The sequence below is a fragment of the Salvelinus namaycush genome, chromosome 8 (assembly GCF_016432855.1).
Source record: "Salvelinus namaycush isolate Seneca chromosome 8, SaNama_1.0, whole genome shotgun sequence".
Taxonomy (NCBI): Eukaryota; Metazoa; Chordata; class Actinopteri; order Salmoniformes; family Salmonidae; genus Salvelinus; species Salvelinus namaycush.
Window position 1 is genome coordinate 46,878,513 of NC_052314.1, and position 24,241 is coordinate 46,902,753.

Genomic DNA, 24,241 nt, shown 5'->3' on the forward strand with positions numbered 1-24,241 from the left:
ATCGTCGCTGGAGGTCCAATACAGCAAATGAAAGATAAACATCTTGTTAATCTAGCCATCGTGTCCGATTTTAAAAATGTTTTACAGCGAAAACACAACATATATTTATGTTAGATCACCACCAAATCCAAAAAACATACAGACATTTTTCCCAGCCAAGATAGTCACACAAAGCAGAAATAGAGATAAAATGAATCACTAACATTTGATAATCTTCATCAGATGACACTCATAGGACATCATGTTACACAATACATTTATGTTTTGTTTGATAATGTGCATATTTATATCCACAAATCTCGGTTTACATTGGCGCCATGTTCAGAAATGCCTCCAAAATATCCGGAGTAATTACAGAGAGCCACGTCAAATAACAGAAATACTCATCATAAACTTTGATGAAAGATACATGTTTTACATATAATTAAAGATACACTTATTCTTAATGCAACCGCTGTGTCAGATTTAAAAAAAACTTTAGTAAAAAGCACACCATGCAATAATCTGAGACGGCGCTCAGATTTAACAAAATTTCTCCGCCATGTTGGAGTCAACAGAAATACGAAATTACATCATAAATATTCCCTTACCTTTGATTATCTTCATCAGAATGCAATGCCAGGAATCCTAGTTCCACAATAAATCGTTGTTTTGTTTGATAATGTCCATTACTTATGTCCAATTAGCAACTTTAGCTAGCATGTGTAGTACACGTGTCCAAACGCTGGCGCAGATGCAGGCAAACGTCAGACGAAAACTTTAAAAAGTTATATTGCAAGTCGAATAAACTGGTCAAACTTAGTAGAGAATCAATCATCAGGATGTTGTTATCATATATATCCAATAACGTTCCAACCGGAGCATTTCTTCATGTCTGTATAAGTAATGGCAGACATGGCCATTCCATGACTAGCGCGCATGACCAGGAACTAGCATTCTGCCAGACCACTGACTCAAATAGCTCCCATCCGGCCCCACATCACACTAGATACTTCATTCCACGTTCTACTGACTGTTGACATCTAGTGGAAGGCGTAGGAAGTGCAAACAGATCCATATTATACAGGGAATTGAATAGGCGATGACTTTCACATCGACCCTTCTCAGAATTTGTTTGCCTGCCATATGAGTTCTGTTATACTCACAGACATAATTCAAACAGTTTTAGAAACTTCAGAGTGTCTTCTATCCAATAGTAATAATAATATGCATATATTATCATCTGGGACAGAGTAGGAGGGAGTTCACTATGGGCACCAATTCATCCAAAAGTGAAAATGCTGCCCCCTATCCCAAACAGGTTAATAAATAAACTGAACACTGAAACAACAAAAACAACAAATATACAGTGTCTATGTGGTCATATTGCACTTCCTAAGGCTTCCACTAGATGTCAACAGTCTTTATAACCTTGTTTGAGGCTTCTACTGTGAAGGAAGAGAGAATGAGAGCTGTTTGAGCCAGAGGTCTGGCAGAGTGCCATGAGCTGATCACGCGGGCGCCAGTGAGAGGTAGCTGCGTTCCATTGCATTTCTAAAGACAAAGGAATTCTCCGGTTGGAACATTATTGAAGATTTATGTTAAAAACATCCTAAAGATTGATTCTAAACATCGTTTGACATGTTTCTACGAACTTTAATATAACTTTTTTGACATTTGGTCTGATCGCGCATTATTCATTTGGATTACTGAGTTAAACGCGCAAACAAAAAGGAGGTATTTGGACATAAATGATGGACTTTATCGAACAAAACAAACATTTATTGTGGAACTGGGATTCCTGGGAGTGCATTCCGATCAAGATCATCAATGGTAAGTGAATATTTATAACGCTATTTCTGACTTTTCTGACACCTCTCCAGAAAATGTCTGGATATTTTTCTGTGACAAGCGCTGACCTAACATAATCGCAAGGTGTGCTTTCGCCGTAAAGCCAAATCTGACACAGCGGTTGTATTAAGGAGAAGTTTATCTATATTTCCATGCATAACACTTGTATCTTTAACAATGTTTATTATGAGTATTTCTGTAATTTAATGTGGCTCTCTGCACTTTCACCGGATGTTTGTTTGAGACAATGCATTTCTGATCATAACACACCAATTTCAAATTAGGTTTTTGGGCATAAAGATTAACTTTATCGAACAAAACACACATTTATTGTGTAACATGAAGTCCTGTGTGCCATCTGATGAAGATCATCAAAGGTTAGTGATTAATTTAATCGCTATTTCTGATTTTTGTGAGCCCTCCTTGGCTGGAAAATGGCTGTATGGTTTTCTGTGACTAGGTGCTGACCTAACATAATTGTTTGGTGTGCTTTTGCCGCAAAGCCTATTTGAAATCAGACACTGTGGCTGGATTTACAAGATGATTATCTTTTAAAATGGTGTAAAATACTTGTATGTTTGAGGAATTTTAATTATGGGATTTCTGTTGTTTTGAATTTGGAGCCCTGCAATTTCACTGGCTGTTGGCGAGTGAATAACAATATGAAGATTGTGGGAGCTGTACTGTTTGACTTCAGTGCAGCCTTTGACATTATTGACCATAACCTGTTGTTCAGAGAACAAATGTGTTATGGCTTTTCAACCTCTGCCATATTGTGGATTCAGAGCTATCTATTAGAACTCAAAGGATTTTCTTTAATGGAAGCTTCTCTAATGTCAAACATGTCAAGTGTGGTGTACCGCAGGGCAGCTCTCTAAGCCCTCTACTCTTTTCTATTTTTACCAATGACCTGCCACTGGCATTAAACAAAGCACGTGTGTCCATGTATGCTGATGATTCAACCATATACGCATCAGCAACCACAGCTAATGAAGTCATTGAAACCCTTAAAGAGTTGCAGTCTGTTTTGGAATGGGTGGCCATCTCTAAAACTAAGAGCATTGTATTTGGTACAAATCATTCCATACGTTTTAGAACTCTTCTGAATCTGGTAATGATTGGTGTGGCTGTTGAACAAGTTGAGGAGACTAAATTACTTGGTGTTACCTTAAATTGTAAGCTGGCATGGTCAAAACATATAGATTCAATGGTTGCAAAGATGGGGAGAGATCTGTCCCTAATAAAGAGATGCTCTGCTTTTATGACACCACTCTCGAAAAAGCCTACTGGCTCTAGCTTTGTCTAATCTTGAAAAACCTAGTTAACTTTTACTTGGTACTCATCCCGGATCCGGGAGCAGTAAAAAAGCTGACTAGCATAGCCTAGCATAGCGCCACAAGTAAATACTAGCATCTAAATATCATGAAATCACAAGTCCAAGACACCAGATGAAAGATACACATCTTGTGAATCCAGCCATCATTTCTGATTTTTAAAATGTTTTACAGGGAAGACACAATATGTATTTCTATTAGCTAACCACGATAGCAAAAGACCCAACTTTTTTTCCCCACCATTTTTTTACTGCATAGGTAGCTATCACAAATTCGACCAAATAAAGATATAAATAGTCACTAACCAAGAAACAACTCTATCAGATGACAGTCTGATAACATATTTATTGTATAGCATATGTTTTGTTCGAAGAATTTGCATATTTCAGGTATAAATCATAGTTTTACATTGCAGCCACCATCACAAAATCTCACCAAAGCAGCTAGAATAACTACAGAGACCAACGTGAATTACCTAAATACTCATCATAAAACATTTATGAAAAATACACAGTGTACAGCAAATGAAAGACAAACATCTTGTGAATCCAGACAATATTTCAGATTTTTTAAGTGTTTTACAGCGAAAACACAATATAGCATTATATTAGCTTACTACAATAGCCTACCACACAGCCCCATTCATTCAACATAACGTTAGCGATAGCGAATAAACCAGCAAAAGATATTAATTCTTTCACTAACCTTCTCAAACTCCATCAGATGACAGTCCTATAACATCATATTACACAATACATATATGGTTTGTTCGAAAATGTGCATATTTAGCGGCAAAAATCGTGGTTATACAATGAGAATAGTAGCCAAACTGCAAACAAAATGTCGGGAGAAATCTTGGGAGAGGCACCTAATCTAATCAATAACTAATCATAAACTTGACTAGAAAATACAGGTTGGACAGCAAATGAAAGATACATTAGTTCTTAATGCAACCGCTGTGTTAGATTTTTAAAATTAACGTTACTACGACATACAGCGTGATTTAAAGCGAGACCGCACCGAAATTAATGGCGGAATAATAGTTTAACTTTTTCGACAGAAATTACGAATTAACATCATAAATAGTTCTTACTATTTGATGAGCTTCCATCAGAATCTTGTACAAGTTGTCATTTGTCCAGAATAATCGTTGCTCGGTTGTAGAAGGTCGTCTTCAACTGTGGAATTAGCAGCAAACGTTAGCAATGTGGTGCAGACGTATCCAACTCAGCATAACGCAGAACAAAGAAAATCCCCAAAATCGCAATATACTGATATAAACTGATATAACTCGTTTTAAAATAACTACATTATGATGTTTTTAACACGTATATCGAATAAAATCAGAGCCGGATATATCTAGCGCCTATAACAACAGCTTTTCAGGACGCAATCCTGAGGTCTGTCTCGCGTCATGACGAACGTAGAAAAGACTGCACACCCGGTTCCAAGAGCTCTTGTTCGGCCTCAGATCTACCTAGACACCCCATTCCAATTCTCACTGCTTACTGACATCTAGGGGAAGGCGTATGCAGTGCATGTAGACCCATAGATTACATGCAAATTAATAAACTGACCCTGGAACAGAGCCCCCAATTTCAGATTTCTCACTTCCTGACAGGAAGTTTGCTGCAAAATTAGTTCTGTTTTACTCACCGATATAATTCAAACGGTTTTAGAAACTAGAGAGTGTTTTCTATCCAATAGTAATAATAATATGCATATTGTACGAGCAAGAATTGAGTACGAGGCAGTTTAATTTGGGAACGAATTTTTACAAAGTCGAAATGGCGCCCCCCTATTGAGAATTTTTTTAAAGCTGCAGCTGGCCCAGAACAGAGCGGCATGTCTTGCTCTTCATTGTAAATCAAATCAAATTTTATTGGTTGCGTTTATTGGTTGCGTTAGCAGATTGTAATGCGAGTGTAGCGAAATACTTGTGCTTCTAGTTCCGACCGTGCAGTAATATCTAACAAGTAATCTAACAATCAGAGGGATAATGTAAATACTATGCATGTAAGTCTCTCTTGGCTAAGAGTTGAGGAGAGACTGACTGCATCACTTCTTTTTATAATAAACATGAATGTGTTGAAAATTCTAAATTGTTTGCATAGTCAACTTACACACATACACACACACACAAACAAACTTACCCCACCAGACATGCTACCAGGGGTCTTTTCACAGTCTACCAAATCCAGAACAAATTCAAGAAAGCGTACTGTATTACTTAGAGACATTTTTGCATGGAACTCCCTTCCAGTTCATATTGCTCAAATGAATAGCAAACCTGGTTTAAAAAACAAACAGATAAAGCAACACCTCACGGCACAACTCCTCTCCCCTATTTGAGCTATACTTGTCTATTAATATTCCGCATTATGTCATGTTTCATGTTTTTGTGTGGACCCCAGGAAGATTAGCTGCTGCTTTCGTAACAGCTAATGGGGATCCTAATAAAATACCAAGTCCTTAGTACATCTTCCTCTGTCTCATTCAGGTTGAAGTCGAATTCCTCAACCGAACTCGAGTGACTGTACTTTAAAAGGTCACAGATCTCACAAAGGAGATCAAAGTACTGTATGTAGTTTTACATTTGTTCACTTCCAAATATAACAATTTAATTTCAATAGCATTAAAATAATTTTAAAAGAATGTGTCATACTTGCTTCCCGGCAGAGGTAACGGGTCTGAGCCTATGCAGCACTTTGATGAGTCTCCCACATTACCTATCCCTGGAGCATGAAGGCTCAAGATTCTCTGCAGTAAAATATTGGACCACATTATGGCAATTCTGGATACAATTAGAAAACCTTTCCCAAATACATTGATCAAGAATGAGAATAAGGGGTTGCTTGGCTTATGTTGTGGAGGGTCCTCCTCATTATAATCACTTCGTGGCTTGCGCAGCTTTTAGCATTTCTTAGTGGCACTAGCACAGGTTTTCTGGCGCCTCGGAGCAAATTTTAGTGGGGGCTTGGGTAGGTCTAAAAAATAACCCATGCAAGTGTAAAATAACATCCAGCATTTTTCTACACATTTGTAAGGCAACCTAAACACAGTAAAATTTTTACCAAACTTTAAACGAAAATTCTAAATGAAGAAGTTTTATGCAGCCTTTTTCTACTCACATTTGTCATGCGTTTAAGTTTTCTTGATGTGGAAAAAGACAACCTAAACAGATTACCAAACTTTAAACAAAAATTCTACAACATGCCATAGTTAACCTCCCTAGCCCTAGCCTGGAAATCAATACTTATTTCAGCTCACTTTCACTATTCTAACAATGGCGCAACATGGAGGGATTCTGTCTGGATTGAGGCTATCTTCCCATTACCCACACTCTTGTAGATTTGAAAGGATCAGTAATACGGTAATATGTCCTCCCAGTCTATCAAAAGGCAAGGTGGTTGTTCAGTGGCTAGAGTTTAGGTACAAGGGGTCAATTTAATAATCAGCATTGCAGGTTAATATACTTACATAACTTGGAGGCAGTAGTGGCTGGAGGTGGCAGATTACATTCCTCATGCGATTCTAAACACACAACAATATACAGAATAAAAACCATGCCAAGTAAATTGAATGTACACAAACTGTCAATGTGGGTTTAAACATACCAGTTGTAAATTCTTTCGGTTTCTCTTGGAAATCTCCTCCACTCCTCAAAACAGCAATGTGAAGACGTCTTCACATTGCTGTTTTGATTCTGAATGGTGGGTTTATGGTGGTTTTAACAATTTAACAGTAATTTTAACAACCAGCAGTTGTTTTTACAAATTATAATGTATCTGCTATTTACCTGATGTCAGTTTTATTCTCGGAAGCTGAAATGACTTCAGAGGGGGTGTTGACCAATCCTTTATTGCGTTGTAATATTTATTTGGGAGCCACCACACAGTTTGATCTTTGATCCAGTGTTCTGGAATAACACCTACTTCCTTCTCATTTTCCATCCACACATCTCTGGCCCACATCCTCTGACATTAAAACCTGGGTCAATAGACATTATTAGACAGCATAATATAAGCCATAATTGCAAACAAATCTATTCCAATAGATCTGATCTTACTTGGCAAACTATACAACAGAGGGATCACTATGTAGCCTATGTTAGGGCAGACACAGCTTTGCTGATGAGGTCCTCGGGATAAATCTGTTGTATTTTGCATTTGTGGATATTTCTGCTACTTGCGATGTTGAGGTCTTTGGAGGCACATCGAAGAATAAAGAAGTTGTCAGTTTGAGTATGGTGAATGACATCACAGACAAGGTTTCCATCGTCTCTTATTTATTAGACAAATGCATATTTGTCATGGAGGAGGAAGCAGCCATCTCACATGCTATTCTTGATGTATGATTGGATGTTCTTGGAAGTATATTTCACTTGGCTTTATTAAGACCGTCACATCGTGGGCTTTTGCTGGCACGTTTAAGCTGTCAGCAAGACAAAGTGTGGATACTTTGAAGAATCTCAAATAGAAAATATATTTAATTCAATTTAAACTATTCTCTTAGTTTAACTTCAGATACATTACTTTACCATCTCTTGAGTAAAACAGGTAAGAACATAAGTCAATTGATCTGACAAGAAATAACCAAGTGACTTCTGACAGTGATGTACAGTATATGATCCTGAGTTTGGTAGTCAAGACAACTTTGTCATGCATGAATACACATTATGTTCAGTTGGTAGAGTATTAACTGCTTGGTTACACATTTAAAGTGAGATAAATCCATGCCTACTGTTATGCCACTTGTAGGCCTATCCTATCTCATGAAATATCAAGAAATATCTACAGTATGATAATGACCAATACAACCTAGAAAATATGCCTAACTGTATAGACAACCACACTGATGAAACACAGAAAGAATGGAGGAAATAAAATGTTATTTTATTCGGTGACGCTTCAAAAACATTCTTTCTCTCAAATGGTAGTCAGGCAGTTACAAAAAAGTGTCTGTCATTAATGTTTCTGTCAGGATAAACCAGTACTTTGCCCTCTAACTAAACGTTGAGGAAGTTTTGCAGGGAGAACTGTCAGCGTGGTATTTTCCTTTATCTTAAGGTTGAGGAAGGTGTCACGCCCTGACCTTAGAGATCCTTTTTATTCTCTATGTTGGTTAGGTCAGAGTGTGACTAGGGTGGGTAGTCTAGTTTTTTCATTTCTATGTTGGCCTGGTATGGTTCCCAATCAGTGGCAGCTATCTATCGTTGTCTCTGATTGGGGATCATATTTAGGCAGCCTTTTCCCACTGGGTTTTTGTGGGATCTTGTCTATATCTAGCTGCCTGCGAGCACTACATTAGTTTCACGTTTCGTTTTGCGCTTTATTGTTTTCTGTGAGTTTCATCCAATAAACATGTGGAACTCTATGCACGCTGCGCCTTGGTCCATTAATTCAACCAACGATCGTGACAGAAGGAAAAATATTTCTCTCTCATCTTAAAGTTGAAGGAAGAATATTTATTTCTCCCTTTTTCTCTCTCTCTTTCTGTCCAGGGGAAATCCTGATGGTTACCAAGGCAACATGACAAGTGGCTTGGCATGGATTATCAGAGCCTGTCTCTTTGTGAGTTCTAGAATCTATGCTGCCTCATCTCTCACTGATACTATTCAAGCTGTCACAGCACTGACAGTCAAACCTGTAGCTGGAGATATCATTACCCATCTGGATTTCGCTCAAATGTTATCATATGAAACAGTGGACCATGAATCTTTGATACCCTGAATTGACTCGAAAAGGTTTGACCGCAACCCTGAAACACATACAGCACATACTACTTATGTGCACATTGTTTAGCTATATATGAATGAAATAAAGTTTGAATTCTATATGATGTGATGGTAGTGTAATTGCATATAATTGTTTCAGTAACAACATAAATTAGGTATTCATTATTATGTAATGATTATTTAAACATGCACATTGCACATTCAGGTTCATTACGGATAGTATACTTGACTGATTCTTTCTTCTCCTTCCATCCTCTACACTCTCTCTCCTCTCCCTCCTCAGCAGGTGTGCCTGTGGAGAGCTTGTCTGTGTGAAGAGCCTATCTGCATGTATAATGAATTTTTGACAGAAATGGTAAATGATAGTCACTAGTTACTCATCACAATGTTTCTCACTTTTGTGTGCATTTTAATACGTAATATGATGTTGAACCTTAAAGTAACTGGTTGCCTTTTTACCTTCAAGGTAGAAAGTCTGCCAAGGGACTATTTGTTCAGAGTGAACAAAATTGAGGTATGGGTTCCATTCCATTTCTGCACATTCTATCTGTAAAGCCTGACTCCTAACTTGAAATCTGCAAGTGTAAATTGATCTTGAATCCATTGACATAGATGCAAAATGTTATGAAAAGGTCAATTTTATGCAAGCTTATCTCAAGCTATGGTTTGGCCCTAAAGGATTACAAACGTAATTTCTGTCAATTCCACGTTTATTACAGGAAACGTTTGAAAGTGTTGAAAAAGCCCTTAGCAGGCTCTACAGGGAGAACTGTAAGAAGGACTTCAAATGCAAAGATTACACTGAAGACAAAAGAAATTCAGCAGTATGTTACTTATTGGAATGTCTGGATGGGGAGGTAAGTCTGTGTGTGTGTGTGTGTGTGTGTGTGTGTGTGTGTGTGTGTGTGTGTGTGTGTGTGTGTGTGTGTGTGTGTGTGTGTGTGTGTGTGTGTGTGTGTGTGTGTGTGTGTGTGTGTGTGTGTGTGTGTGTGTGTGTGTGTGTGTGTGTGTGTGTGTGTGTGCACATGCATGTGCATTGGTCCTACTGTGTGTGTGTTCCTCTAGTACTGAGCCTCTTCTTTCTCCTCCCACTCTATAACAGGAACCTGAGTGTGTCTCCAATGTCTCATACAGTCTAGCTGAGGTGGAGTTGGTCAGTTTGAAAGGCTTCAAGTGTCTGGTTACAGATGCATTCAATCACAAATATAATTCATTACAAGAAGTCAGAGAACAAGATAAAGGTATGTTTAAAATACCTTTGATCCATGACCTCTAGTGCATAAAATAATAATATTACATAAAGTACAGTGCTTTCGGAAAGTATTCAGACTGAAAGTATTCAGATTGTTTCTACAACTTGATTGGAGTCAACCTTTGGTAAATTCAATTGATTGGACATGATTTGGAAAGGCACACATCTGTCTAAATAAGATCCCACAGTTGACATTGCATTTAAGAGCAAAAACCAAGCCATGAGGTCGAAGGAATTATCCGTAGAGCTCCGAGACAGGATTGTGTTGAGGCACAGATCTGGGGAAGGGTACCAAAACATTTCTGCAGCATTGAAGGTCCCCAAGAACACAGTGGCCTCCATCATTCTTAAATGGAAGAAGTTTGGAATCACCAAGACTCTTCCAAGAGCTGGCTGCCCGGGCCAAACTGAGCAATCGGGGGAGAAGGGCCTTGGTCAAGGAGGTGACCAAGAACCCGATGGTCACACTGACAGAGCTCTAGAGTTCCTCTGTGGAGATGGGAGAATCTTCCAGAAGGACAACCATCTCTTCAGCAATCCACCAATCAGGCTTTTATGGTAGAGTGGCCAGACGGAAGCCACTCAGTAAAAGGCACATGACAGCCCGCTTGGAGTTTGCCAAAAGGCACCTAAAGACTCTCAGACCCATGAGAAACAAGATTCTCTAGTCTGATGAAACCAAGATTGAACTCTGGCCTGAATGCCAAGCCTCACGTCTGGCGGAAACCTGTTATCATCCCTACGGGGAAGCATGGTGGTGGCAGCATCATGCTGTGGGGATGTTTTTAACTGGCAGGGACTGGGAGACTAGTCAGGGTTGAGGCAAAGAGGAACGGAGCAAAATACAGAGAGATCCTTGATGAAAACCTGCTCCAGAGCGCTCAGGACCTCAGACTGGGGCGAAGGTTCACCTTCCAACAGGACAACAACCTTAACACACAGCCAAGACAAAGCAGGAGTGGCTTCAGGACAAGTCTCTGAATGGCCAGCCAGAGCCTGGACTTGAACCCGATTGAACATCTATGGAGAGACCTGAAAATAACTGTCCAGCAACTCTACCCATCCAACCTGACAGGGCTTGAGAGGATCTGCAGAGAACAATGGGAGAAACTCCCCAAAAACAGGTGTGCCAAGCTTCTAGCGTCATACTCAAGAAGACTCGAGGCTGTAATCGCTGCCGAAGGTGCTTCAACAAAGTACGGAGTAAAAGGACTCCATACTTATATAATTGTGATTTTTTTTTTAAACGTTTTGTTAAATATACACTACCGGTCAAAAGTTTTAGAACACCTACTCATTCAAGGGTTTTTCTTTATTACTATTTTCCACATTGTAGAATAATTGTGAATACATCAAAACTATGAAATAACACATATGGAATCATGTAGTAACCAAAAAAGTCTTAAACAAATAAAAAATATATTTGGTATTTGAGAATCTTCAAATAGACACCCTTTGCCTTGATGACAGCTTTGCACCTGTCGTAGACAATCGGTTCAAATATAACGCTGACAAGAACTTGTGAAATCAATTAGGCTTTTAATACAAAGTATATCAAAGCCGGAATGGTCCGCGAAACACACACCCCGCTTTCCAGCCCCGGCTCCAGTCTTAATACACATATAGCATATGGGTCCAACCCATATGCAAATAAGCATTATTCCCCTAATTTCTCTGCCACTATTATCTTTTTAGTTCAGGCTTCCTGCTTGTTCACGCCTACTAACGCCCATATCTGCTTTCAGTTAGATTATAATGGTGGTCAGACCCTTGCTTGTCCTAAAAATAATATATGTCTATCTATCCTATAGGCCTACGTCTTTTTAGAAGCAGCTGACTATGGGTCCCTCTATCATTAGTGTGTCAGCAGACCATGTGTCTCTTCCTTTCATTAATGTGTTAATGTACTCTTTGTTTTGTTTGCCTTTACGGGAGTCAGCAGACTCTGTGTTTCCCCTATCCTTAGTGTGTCCAATTGTCTTAGGCGCCTATGTGTCTTCCTGTGGTCTGTTTTTAATGTTCAGCTGTCCTATACGTCTATGTGTTATCTATGTGTCTCATGTACTCCTACAAATCCCTCCTCTGGGGCTAATTAGCCACATACATTATGCAAATATGACTTTGGAATGGTAAATGAGAATACCTATGATGGACAATAAAATAAACAAAAAAGTAAAGCATATAAACCAACTGGACCAAATATCTCCAACTAGTTAATGTTAAATAGGAGTAAAAGATCCAATCAGAAACATTAAAGAAAACCTAACTAGACCAAACATTTCAACATTATCCTCCCTTGCAGACACCTACCAACCTTTGTTAGATGATTAAAGACATGGTCCGTAGACACTTGTAACCGGAATACCCTCTGTTACCTAACATGTTTTTGTAAAATGATTCTATTTTTAGAAGGCAAAACTAACTTTAATTAACCTCTTATGGCTGCAAGGGAAAGTATTGAGTAGCCAGTTAAATCGTGCCCATTTCAAACGGCCTCGTACTCAATTCTTGCTCGTACAATATGCATATTATTATTATTATTGGATAGAAAACACTCTCTAGTTTCTAAAACCGTTGGAATTATTTCTCTGAGTGAAACAGAACTCCTTCTGCAGCACTTTTCCTGACCAGGAAGTGAAATGTCAGAAATCGATGCTCTGTTCAACTTCTTGCCTATACATGGGCATAAGACGTAGGAGCCTACGTACATTTCATACACCTTCCCCTGGTTGGTCAAGAGGTGGTGAGAGAAAAAAATTTGTGTTTATCTTGGTCTAAGGTGGAATAAAAGCTCTTTCTTTGACGTGACCGTCCACTTCCGGTTTCTGGAGCGCGCAAAGGGGACATGGATTTGGCTTCTTTTTAGCTGTTGTTATGAACGAATAACTTCTCCGTCTTAGATTTTTTTTGATACATGTGTCCATATCATCGTAAAGTATGTTTTTTCAATATAGTTTAATCAGATTATTGAAATTTTTTCGGGAGTTTTGCCGTGATCCGTTCTCTGACTTTGATTACGTTGGAGATATATGTAGCACTTGGCAAGTGCCCATGCTAAATGAAGAGGGGAATTTGCCGTTCCAGTTCAAAACAACGACTTTTCTGGACAAAGAACACCGTGTCCAACATTCTGACGAAAGATCACCAAAAGTAAGAAACATTTTATAATGCTATTTCTAATATCTGTCGTGCATGTGAACTGGTCGTGGGCGCCCAAGTGTTTCTGGCTATTGTGGCTATGCTAATATAGCGCTACATTTTGTTTTCGCTGTAAAACATTTAATAAATCGGAAATATTGTCTGGAATCACAAGATGCCTGTCTTTCAATTGCTGCACACTATGTATTTTTCTGAAATGTTTTATGATGAGTAATTAGGTATTTGACGTTGGTGTCTGTAAATATTATGGCTGCTTTCGGTGCAATTTCTGATTGTAGCTGAAATGTAAACTATGGTTTATACCTGAAATATGCAAATTTTTCGAACAAAACATATGCTATACATAAATATGTTATCAGACTGTCATCTGATGAAGTTTTTTCTTGGTTAGTGGCTATTTATTTCTTTATTTGGTCGAATTTGTGATAGCTAGTGATGGAGTAAGAAATTGATGGAGTTAGAAAAGTGGTGTCTTTTGCGAACGTGGTTAGCTAATAGATTTACATATTGTGTCTTCCCTGTAAAATATTTAAAAAATTGGACATGTTGGCTGGATTCACAAGATGTGTACCTTTCATATGCTGTATTGGACTTGTTAATGTGTGAAAGTTAAATATTTAAAAAAAATATCTTTTGAATTCGCGCCCTGCACTTGAGCTGGATGTTGTCATAAGTGTACCGACGTCGGGCTGCCGCCCAAACAGGTTAAAACATTCTTAAATCAATTTATATATCATTTATATCAGTATCAGTCCCTCCTCAGGAACATATACACAACCTTATGTTCCTCAAAACAAAAATAAATTGACCAAACGAGAAAAAGAGAAAAAAATATATAATAATTGCACATTTGCAATATTATCACTATTTGTAATGTAATTAAACCTGGGGAAAACGTCCATCCGTTTCATTCTATGCCAATGTTATTGTTGGTCTCTTTCTTCTTCATCCTTGGGTATCATCGCACAACAGACTACCTTTTTATTCAATTATATTATTACATTTTATCATTACAATTCCAATGACATTATAAAACGAAAGAAACAAAAAACCTTTAATCTAATATTCTGTAAGTTTTGTCAACCACCCTGTCTCAGGATTAGTTTCCAGAGCTTCCCTAGGCCTATTAAATTTAAACAGTTCTATATCTAAATAACTAAACAGTTATTTTTTAAATACATTTTCCAACCCAATATTCAGGATAACAGTCCTTAGTGTTTACTTTAACTCAAATTTGACCTTATCTATTCAATACACATCATCCCTTTAATAATTAACATTTATACTAAACACTTTTATTACCAGTATTATCTATTTTCCCAATAGCCCTTTTGTCTCAGTTTTTCTCTCATGAGTGGCCTGGTAATAAAAGGTCAGTACCCCAATTCCTTTAAGTCATTAATCTCCCAACAAATATAATTTCAGCATGTCTATTTTTAGATACAGTTCACAGGTCATCAGACACAGTTGTCCCTCACTATTCAGTCGGTTAGGGTGGGTTTGAGCTCCACACCCACTTGTGGTGATATTCTCTCCCATGCCTTAAAGCATTCTGACGTCACCTTCCATGATAACTCCCTTATTCTACTGGTGATCTCTCAGACGAATTACAGATTATGTATTTATCAACATAACCCTCACAGAGACCCACACTCCAATAAACCCTTTGGAGTAACTTTCATCACTTTTTATATGCAGAATGAACAAAGCACATTTGTGTATTTACCCAAAGACCATAACCCCAGGGAACTGATATTTTTTCAAAGTAATTATACACTTTGAATAGAGTCTGGTGTTTCTTAATTATTTTATGATAAAATCCCACCTGTTCCAACAATTTCTAGTGAAGGTGATCAGTCTTTCACAGGAAATTCTTAGGATTCAGGGCATTTTGACACCATTCAAATGTTTCCACTCCCCTTTCTTTAGAAACAACTTAAATACATTTTTCAAAAAACATTTCCATCCTTCTGCATACCCAATTTGAAACTGAATTGGAGAAAACCCTTCCAATAAATCTACTAATGCATATTCATTCCCAGTACATGGTGTACTTACTAGTGAACCATAGGCCAATAACACAAAGGGACTGGACTCACTTATCCAGAACTCCATTTTTAGCCTTATCCAGATATTTTTATTTTTAAAGCGGCTGACTTTAACTAACTGCTTTCCACAGTAATGCAGTCTCCAATGACATTTTGACCAGAGAAGATTAAAACCCTTTTTTTTCTTATTCTTTCTGGAAAAGAAAGTGTACATATCGTTAATATTCACAATGTTACCTTTTAATCAGCAAAACAATAGTATTACTTATACATAGATTTTATTCTATAAGCGTCTTAACCGTTCCAGAGAATGGCTGTATAGAATGTCTAACAATTAAAATTCCATCGGTACTCTACTAGAAGTTAGGTAAAAACATGATCTAATACTTTTTTCATCACATATAAACTGTAATCTCTATGAACCACTCATTGATCAATTAGAGACTATACACCGCCAAGTGAAAATTCCATACCTACTAACCTCAAACCAATTATTTGTTTGTTATTTTGACAAAGATACAAACTCTTGTATAGCGGCATTTCCTGCTATTGCACTAAGTTCTAGTGTCACCTTACACTAATTTTCCCCATACCCGCTATACCCATATCCAAAACAGGGAGCTATATTCTTATTTGTTCTTAGATATTGTCAATAGTTCTGCTAATCACCCGCACGTCTGCGAGGACGAGTGGAACCACATTTGTCTTTTATAGTAATGTATTTTCTGATGATAGAATGTTACCGGGTAATGGCGTCCCCCATTATCCAGTTTTTTCATATTCAATCCGAATTCGGTAGAACTAATGTGCGCTTCTTTCAGTGACTCCATGGCTTTTAAAAAAATCCCTCATCTCTCTATGCTATGGAGAAACAGTCCTTTTGTTTTCATGCCACTATTTATTTATTTTTCCTAAATACTCCCATGTATTATACACCTTTTATTTACTATTTTTCCGAGGTTGAGCTAATCCCCTTTCCAATTAATAATTCATTTGTCACATCACTTAATTTCTCTTATCAAAGCCTACTCTATATAGTACAGACATTATTTCTGAATACTACAGATGACTTAATGTCTTATTCTAGTACAGTACTTCAAATATCACTGTGTTTTTCCCTTTACAGATATCATTATTTATTCATTTTATTCGTTTGGTTTGTTCTGTTATTACAGTTCTAATCAATTTTTAAGATCTCTATCTAACGTCTTACTTTTACCTTTATTTATTTATATTGTCTATACTTTCTTACCTCTACTCTATATTCTTATTGTTTGATCCTATGGTCAATTTACTAGTGAGGCAAGCCTCAGTATTTTTTACACCCCTCTCTGTCCTTCAGACTATTTTTAGACCGTAGTTTCTGTGACCACAGAGTGACTAGCGCCTGTTTTTTCCCCTTACTCCGTTTACACTGTTTATGAATTCTTAATGTGTCCTGGATTTTACCTATTTATCACTCTTTATCTTAGCTACCCTAGATTCGTTTTAACATTATAGTACAATTTCAGTTTATTGGCGATTCTGTTTTCTCTTTTGTTACCCACTGCTCTATCCGTATTATACTATTCTGTTAACGCCTTCTTAAGTATTTTTATTTATTATTTGTTTTGACACCTTTTTGTTATTCTTACCGCGGTCGCTTACCACTTTATCACATCAGTGTTTTTATCCTTGCTTATAACTTATTTTACTTCGATGTTTCTCAACTTCGTTCCCTCTGCCTAATAGCAGTTAACGGCACCCTTCTTTAACTCTATACTCTATTCACAGGAGGGCTGCGCGCTCCCTCTTCTGGACGTTCTGCCTACACACACACAACCTGTCCTTTCTTTCTTTTTAATGTTCTATTTTTACACAGATCTACTCATTTCTTACAACATTCTCATTAATCCTTTTATTTTTCATCCGTTCATTCAATCCCTTTGTTTTTACCTCAAAACAACTTACAGTCTTTCTTTATTGACTTAATTCACTTCCTCCACATAAGTCTAGACTGCTAGGATTTCTACAATATGACGAGACTACTGTCTAATCGGATCAGCCTGTCTTCATATCATATTCACCCACCCCGTACTGATCTCTATTTTATATTAGAGCAATATCGTGGCGTGACCTACTGAATTACAAACCCCCGTTTAGCTAGACGGAGCGTTTCTTATTCGTAGGATTTCGCTTGCAGTTGAACGCCGCACAATCGGGCCAACGTTCTTCCTGCCTTCTAAATATTCATCCGTTCAGTCCCCCGTTCTGGGGCGGTAGCCATGAAATATTTATTTACTAAATATTCACCCACAGATTCTCCTGCCGTGAATATCCCACCCAAGCAGACCCCTTTAAAAATGTTCCTTTTTTAAAGGGCGGTATCGTGGCTTCCTAACTACTTATTTATGCAGTTCTCTATTATTTTTAGAGCCGTTATTCATAAGTAACCTGTCCAAGCGTTCCTTCTACTAATTTTATTGAAGAGGTATCACAGGATTTTCTACCTACATTATCTGTTTTGACCGTATGGGCTGTCCCACATTATAGCCAGCCATCTCAGCCAGATGGCGCAAACAACCGCATCATTTAAGCTACACCTTCGAACGGTCCGATCAGAACGAGCGCATGCTCCGCTAAACACCCAACACAAGCAAAGTTTACAGCGCCTATTCACTCAGTCTCTATACATACGCATACATTTATATTTAATACAATTCCCCAAATTACACATACATGCAAATTCATTGAATTCAAAAGTTCTTTAGTATTTACTGGTTTCTTTTTAGGAAATTTGAAAGAGAGACTTACATGGCGCCCCTCTCGCTGAGACAGGATCTCTGAAGCAATCCATACAAACATTTCAACTATGTAAGAACAGGCTCACCTTTTTATAGTTGTGGCCATATTGTTTGCAAGATTGTCCAAAGAAACTATCACCAGCCCTGAACGCCATTCCGCAGTCCCTGTCCCTCCTGGCTAGCTCGCCAAATTATGTCGTAGACAATCGGTTCAAATATAACGCTGACAAGAACTTGTGAAATCAATTAGGCTTTTAATACAAAGTATATCAAAGCCGGAATGGTCCGCGAAACACACACCCCGCTTTCCAGCCCCGGCTCCAGTCTTTATACACATATAGCATATGGGTCCAACCCATATGCAAATAAGCATTATTCCCCTAATTTCTCTGCCACTATTATCTTTTTAGTTCAGGCTTCCTGCTTGTTCACGCCTACTAACGCCCATATCTGCTTTCAGTTAGATTATAATGGTGGTCAGACCCTTGCTTGTCCTAAAAATAATATATGTCTATCTAACCTATAGGCCTACGTCTTTTTAGAAGCAGCTGACTATGGGTCCCTCTATCATTAGTGTGTCAGCAGACCATGTGGCTCTTCCTTTCATTAATGTGTCAATGTACTCTTTGTTTTGTTTGCCTTTACGGGAGTCAGCAGACTCTGTGTTTCCCCTATCCTTAGTGTGTCCAATTGTCTTAGGCGCCTATGTGTCTCCCTGTCTTCCTGTGGTCTGTTTTTAATGTTCAGCTGTCCTATACGTCTATGTGTTATCTATGTGTCTCATGTACTCCTACACACCCTCTTGGCATTCTCTCAACCAGCTTCACCTGGAATACTTTTCCAACAGTCTTGAAGGAGGGTCCACATATGCTGCTTTTCCTTCACTCTGCGGTCCAATTCATCCCAAACCATCTCAATTTGGTTGAGGTCGGGGGATTGTGGAGGCCAGGTCATCTGATGCAGCACTCTATCACTCTCCTTCTTGATAAAATAGCCCATACATCACCTGGAGGTGTGATGGGTCATTGTCCTGTTGAAAAACAAATGATAATACCACTAAGCAAAAATCAGATGGGATGGTGTATCGCTGCAGAATGCTGTGGTAGCCATGCTGGTAAAGTGTGCCTTGAATTATAAATAACACAGACAGTGTCACCGGCAAAGCACCCCCACACCACCTCCTCCATGCTTTACGATGAGAAAAACACGTGGAGATCATCCGTTCACTCACACCGTGTCTCACAAAGACACGGCGGTTGGAACCAAAAATGTCAAATTTTGACTCCAGACCAAGGGACAAATTTCCATAGGTCTAATGTCCATTGCTCGTGTTTCTTGGCCCAAGCAGGTCTCTTCTTATAATTGTGGTGTCCTTTAGCAGTGGTTTCTTTGCAGCAATTCAATCATGAAGGCCTGATTCACACAGTCTCCTCTGAACAGTTGATGTGTCTGTTAGTTAAACTGTGAAGCATTTATTTGGGCTGCAATTTCTGAGGCTGGTAACTCTAATGAACTTATCCTCTGCACCAGAGGTAACTCTGGGTCTCCAATTCCTGTGGCGGTCCTCATGAGAGCCAGTTTCATCATAGCGCTTGATGTTTTTTGCAACTGCACTTGAATAAACCCCCCCACCCTAACCCCAACCCTAACCCTAACCCTAACCCACAACACAGCTGATTGGCTCAAATGCATTAACCTGTTTGGGCTGCAGGGGCAGTATTGAGTAGCCAGATAAAAGGTGCCCATTTCAAACGGCCTCGTACTCAATTCTTGCTCGTACAATATGCATATTATTATTACTATTGGATATAAAACACTCTCTAGTTTCTAAAACCGTTTGAATTATATCTGTGAGTCAAACAGATCTCATTTGGCACAAACTTCCTGACCAGGAAGTGGAAAGTCTGAAATTGAGGCTCTGTTCTACTTCCTGCCTATAAATGGGCATGATACGTATTAGTATACATGCACTTCATAGACCTTCCCCTGGATGTCAAGAGGCGGTGAGAGAAGAAATTTAGTGTTTATCTTGGTCTGAAGTGGAATACAAGCTCTTTGTATGACGTGTCCCCCATTTCCTGTTTTCTGGAGAGCGCGAGGAGGTACCTGGATTTGCCTTCTGTTTAGCTGCCGTTATAGGCGACTACTCCGGCTTTGATTTTATTTGATACATGTGACCATATCATCGTAAAGTATGTTTTTTCAATATAGTTTAATTAGATTATTGAAATTTTTTCGGGAGTTTTGCCGTGTTCCGTTCTCTGACTTTGTTGACGATGGAGAGATTCGCGCCACTTGGCTAGTGTGCTTGCTAATTCAAGAGGGAAAGTGGCCGTTCTAAATCCAAACAACGATTGTTCCCGACAAAGGACCCCTTGTCCAACATTCTGATGAAAGATCAGCAAAAGTAAGAAACATTTTATGATGCTATTTCATATATCTGTCGTACATGTGAACTAGTCGTCGGCGCCCAACTTTTGGGTACTCTAGCTATACCGAAGCTGGATGTCGTAATGAAGTTATTTTTTAGAATTCTAACACTGCGATTTCATTAAGAACTAATGGATCTATCATTTCCTATACAACATGTATTTTTTAGTTATGTTTATGAATAGCTATTTGGTCAGAATATGTGTGTCAGAAAAAGTGTCAGAAAAATATCCGGACGTTGTGGAAAAAGTAGCTACGATAGCACATTGTATAACCACTGATTTCAGCTCTAAATATGCACTTTTTCGAACAAAACATAAGTGTATGTATAACCTGATGTTATAGGACTGTCATCTGATGAAGAATATCAAGGTTAGTCAAAAATTATATATCTTTTACTGGTTTGTTACGATCGCTAACTTTTACTGCTGGGAAATGGCTTGTATTTTTGGCTATTGTGGTAAGCTAATATAACGCTATATTCTGTTTTCGCTGTAAAACACTTAATAAATCGGAAATATTGGCTGGAATCACAAGATGCCTGTCTTTCATTTGCTGTACACTATGTATTTTTCAGAAATGTTTTATGATGAGTAATTAGGTATTTGACGTTGGTGTCTGTAATTATTCTGGCTGCTTTCGGTGCAATTTCTGATTGTAGCTGCAATGTAAACTATGATTTATACCTGAAATATGCAAATTTTTCGAACAAAACATAGATTTATTGTATAACATGTTATAAGACTGTCAACTGATGAAGTTGTTTCTTGGTTAGTTTGGTTGGTTCTTGGTTAGTTAGGTTGGCTTTGTGCATGCTACCTGTGCTGTGAAAAATGTCTGTCCTTTTTTGTATTTGGTGGTGAGCTAACATAAATATACGTGCTGTTTTCGCTGTAAAACATTTTAAAAATCGGACATGTTGGCTGGATTCACAAGATGTGTACCTTTCATTTGCTGTATTGGACTTGTTAATGTGTGAAAGTTAAATATTTAAAAGAAATATCTTTTGAATTTCGCGCCCTGCACTTGAGCTGGCTGTTGTCATATTGTGGGCGGCCTCGGGCTGCAGCCATAAGAAGTTAAGAAGGGAAGAAATTCCACAAATTAACCTTTAAGAAGGCACACCTGTTAATTTCAACACATTCCAGGTGACTACCTCATGAAGCTGGTTGAGAGAATGCGAAGAGTGTGCAAAGCTGTCATCAAGGCAAATGGTGGCTATTTGAAGAATCTCAAATTTAAAATATATTTGGATTTGTTTACTACTTTTTTGGTTACTACATGATTCAATATGTGGTATTTCATAGTTTTGATTTATTCACTATAATTCTACCATGTAGAAAAGAGTGAAAATAAAGAAAAACCCTTGAATGAGTAGGTGTTGTGTATATAACCGGTAGTGTATATAAATTAGCAAACATTTTGAAAACACTGTTTTTGCATTGTCATTATGGGGTCTTATGTGAAGATTTATGAGGGAAACAATCGATTTAATCCATTTTAGAATAAGGCTGTAACCTACAAAATGTGGAAAAAGTCAAGGGGTCTGAATACTTTCCGAGGGCACTGCATGTTTTATATTGTCAACACATCTCCCTTCCTTACTATATGCCCTGTCTTTTTTTTTACAGAATGTGATGATGTTTTTGGTAAGTGTGTGTGTGTGTGTGTGTGTGTGTGTGTGTGTGTGTGTGTGTGTGTGTGTGTGTGTGTGTGTGTGTGTGTGTGTGTGTGTGTGTCTAACCATGGTCTTTCAGTCAGGTCTATTTTGATCAGGTGAGTTAGTGCTGGGCTGGAACTAAAGCATGCACTCTCCAGGACCTGTGTGTGTGTGTGTGTGTGTGTGTGTGTGTGTGTGTGTGTGTGTGTGTGTGTGTGTGTGTGTGTGTGTGTGTGTGTGTGTGTGTGTGTGTGTCTGTGTGTGTTTGTGTGTGTGAAATATGCTTATTAAAAATAACTGGTAGGGATGGTTTTAACCTTTCCTTCTCTATGTGATGCAGATAGATGGCCAAAAGACACTACGCCTTTTAAGTGTGTGTGTGTGTGTGCGTATGTACGTACGTATGTGTGCTCTTTGTACATACGTGTCTGTGAAATATGCTTATGAACAATAACTAGCAGTTTTAACCCATTGTTCTTCACCTTTCTCTTTTCCTCTCTAGTTGATGCAGTGCGATGCCAAAAAGCAACTACACTTGGTAAGTGTGTGTGTGTGTGTGGGGGGGGTAACACTTTATTTGAGTTGTCCATTTATAGATGCTCTACAGACGATCAATAACATTTCAACTGTTAGGTTCTTATTTTCGGGGGGGCAGGTAGCCAAGTGGTTAGAGCATTGGACTAGTAACCGAAAGGTTGCAAGATCGAATCCCCGAACTGAAAAGGTCCAAATCTGTTGTTCTGCCCCTGAACAAGGCAGTTAACCCACTGTTCCTAGGCCGTCATTGAAAATAAGAATTTGTTCTTAACTGACTTGCCTAGTTAAATAAAGCTAAAATAAATAAAGATTTAGTGTAAATAACTCACGGACACTAGAGAAGCTTAACCTAGTTTAATTCTTCCCAAAGGGAACAGCTGTAATTTAGACAAAAACATGTTTCCACCACCTCAAGTATATATTCTCCACTTTAGGCCCTCCTCCTTCTCTCCAATCTTTACATCATATGGTTTGACAGGAAGAGGGTAGTAGGGTAATAAACCATAATTTCTCCCTTCAGGGGATCTGACCTGACCTCAACCTCTCCTTCGCCTAATCCACAGATGTCCATCCGCTTCCCCTATAGCAATACTGTGACTTTCTCTCGTCCACCCAACACATTCCAAAGCCATCTGTCGCCTACAGATAACCATTAACTTCTGATGTAAAAACCAGTCTCTTTCACTCCTTTATATACTGTGCTTTTGCGTATAACAATGTTCCAAGTTTCACCCAGAATATAAAACAACTATCTACTAGCCCCAGTGGTGGAAAAAGTACCCAATTGTCATACTTGAGTAAAAGTAAAAATACGTTAATAGAAAATGACTCAAGTAAATGTGAAAGTCACCCAGTAAAATACTACTTGAGTAAAAGTCTAAAAAGTATTTGGGTTTAAATATAATTAAGTATTGAAAGTAAATGTAATTGATAAGATGTACTTAAATATTAAAAGTAAAATAATAAATGATTTCAAATTCCTTATATTAAGCAAACCAGACGACACCATTTTTTTATTTTTTTATTTTACGGATAGCCAGCGCACATAATTTACAAACAAAGCATTTGTGTTTAGTGAATCCGCCAGATCAGGTAGCAGGGATGGCCAGGGATGTTCTTTTGATAAGTGTCACGGCTGTTGAATGAAGTGGACCAAGGTGCAGCGTGATGAGCGTACATATTACTTTATTTATATGATGCCGGCAAAAACAATAAACAATCCAAAACAACCGTGAAGCTAAAGGGCTATGTGCCACAAACAAAGTTAACCTCCCACAAAGACAGATGGGAAAAGGGGATACCTAAGTATGGTTTTCAATCAGAGACAACGATAGACAGATGGCCCTGATTGAGAACCCTACCTGGCCAAAACATAGAAATACAAATAATATAACTAAAGAACATAGAATACCCACCCCAAATTACACCCTGACCAAACCAAATAGAGACATAAAAAGGATCTCTCAGGTCA

The 24,241-nt window shown here is 38.3% G+C and overlaps 1 long non-coding RNA gene across 1 annotated transcript; it reads left to right on the top strand.

Moving 5' to 3' along the window:
- The first annotated feature begins 10,012 nt into the window (after nucleotides 1-10,012).
- LOC120051945 lies at nucleotides 10,013-22,771 on the top strand. The gene is made up of 3 exons (XR_005477342.1): nucleotides 10,013-10,142; nucleotides 22,205-22,222; nucleotides 22,736-22,771. It is a non-coding gene; the product is annotated as an uncharacterized LOC120051945 (long non-coding RNA).
- The last annotated feature ends 1,470 nt before the right edge of the window (nucleotides 22,772-24,241 follow it).